Genomic DNA, 2,351 nt, shown 5'->3' on the forward strand with positions numbered 1-2,351 from the left:
TTTTTAACCAAAATCAAAGAAGCTGCATTGTCTTCTAGGATATACTGTAGTTCATTAGAAGTTCATTAGAAATGTCCTGCTGAGTTGTGGGACCCTTGATGTGGAGTAAGCCCACCCCATTTTCCATTATCCATCTGTTTACATGCTCTTCTGCTAGCTTCTAGCCCCTCACACCTCCAACCTAATATTAGGGCTGCAACAAAAATGGCAGGGACAGTTTTGAGCCATGATGCCAGCTCGGACAAGGAAAACAAAGACCTACGTGGATCTATTTGTCTTTTATTTATTTTGATTTTTTTCTTGTCCTGTCCAACAGCTGGGCAAACAGATGAGAGCTGAAGGCCTTGTGGGACTTATTTTACATATTTTACTTTAACAACAGGGGTTATGTATCTTCTGACAAACCAGAGGTATGTCTGAATAAACCCCTTTTGTAAGTAGCTCCTCCCCCCAAGGTGCGTCGCAGGCTGAACTCCCCGCCCCCCATCACCCTAATAACAGATTATTTGAGGAAGGGGGTAAGTTGGGGACAGCTGGTAGACTGCCCCCAGGTGGTCAAACAGCCCCCCCCAGCATAGGGCCCAGGTCCCCTCAGCCCAGGGGTCCCATCCCCCGAAGTGCTAACTCCCCAGGCCCCACCACACAACAGAGAAAGGGGAGCCAGAAAGTGTGTCTCCCCCCCCCCCCCCCCCCCCCCCCCCAACAAGTCCAATCCGCCGCACCAAGGCGCCGCCCCTGGGAAAGCTCTGGTCAGGCCTCGACGGGACCGAGGCAGCCAACCCGCGGGGCGACCGCCGATTGCCTCAACGAAGACCTGGATCCATTTGTCCAAAAGCAGATGCATCAGAATGGAGCGGAGCAGGGAGCTTGTGGCCTGCTGTTGTAGGTCCTGTGTCACATCATGACAAAATCCCTCCAAACAATGGATTTTATATCCAATTATACAGTATCTCATAAAAGTAATTTTTAAAAAAGCTCTGAACCTCTTTTCAACTTTGAATCTGCAAACTAAAGGCGGATGAGTGAGGAAATGTAGAGCATTCGTAGTGACAGCACCAGCTAAATTTACCATGGAACAGACTCCTCCCATCAGAAAATACTTTGATTCGAAACCAGACAGGAACATTTAAAATTTAGGAGCCTGCATTACTTTTGCAGAGGGTCTGCGCATCCTCCATTTAATTACTGTTCCTAAAAGTATATGCATGAGAGACACTTTAACAAAAGTTCTGTTATAACTTTTGTTAAAGTGACCGCATGTGTGAAATACAGCAATTAAAAAGTTTTAGCTCATAGTGATGGCAGGCTGCTGGACAGCCCAAATTAATAGTCTTATTTTCTCTTTGCAAACATGTGAATAGTCTCTTCCCCTAATGAGGAGCAGAATACATAGATTGGATGACCTGTGTCTCCCTGTGCTCATTATAAAAGCACAGACCTGCAGAGGCAGGATAGCTAATGTTCACCTGGAAAATATGATGGCCTAGTGACTGATGGGGAAATGGTTTCCTGTCTGTTCCCCTCAAGAGGGCTGCATCACAAAGCCTAGCAGGGAACGCTTGGAGCCATCTCAACTTTGCACTGGGCTGCCATGCAGTCATTCATTTGGAAATGGTTATGTCAGGTCTTGGTGCTGTTTTTGGAAGCTTCCTCTTGCACAGTGCAGGATTCACTCTAGAAATAGACTTTGGTGCTGTAAGCCACAAGGAGCTACAGGAGGAGAAGGTGGTAGATTTAGCCTTAAATCAGACTAATTCAACAGCACATCGATCCCCGTGAGCTCAGTTGATCAAGAAAGGATGAAAATAAGAGACAAAATGCTGTACCAGACCTTTACTTCACTTTAAGAAATCAAAATGATGCAGAAAGAAAAAAAACACCAATATTTAGGACAGTATTATCCTGTTTAAACATTATTTTGCTTAATGCATGTGTTCATTTGTTCATATTCCACATTTTTTCCATTTTGGCCAAAGTGCTAATCGTGCCATCTGCAAAATCTAAAGGAGGAAAAAGGAACAAAGAGAATGTTTTGGTCCTCCTGCCCCCCTGTGTTTGAGTGCCTGTGTGAGCCAGGGCAGCAACAGTGTGGGTGTATTCCTCTGTGGCTACAGTTTTCCTGAAATGATAAATTGACTTCAGGTTTTTGTCGGGATTTAACAGTTTTTCTGTGAGTCTGTGTGCAGAAGCACAGAGAAGAAGAAAAAGAAAGGGCGATAAGTGGTGTTAGCAGAGGTGACACAGAGGAATAACCTGCCAGCAACTTCAAATGTTCATGCAGGAAAACTCCTGGGTCTGAAGCATGTGGGATTTTTGCATTTCTACAAAACATTTTTTTTATTTCCTGTTTA

This window comes from Oryzias latipes, chromosome 21 (genome assembly GCF_002234675.1).
Source record: "Oryzias latipes chromosome 21, ASM223467v1".
NCBI classification, from domain to species: domain Eukaryota; kingdom Metazoa; phylum Chordata; class Actinopteri; order Beloniformes; family Adrianichthyidae; genus Oryzias; species Oryzias latipes.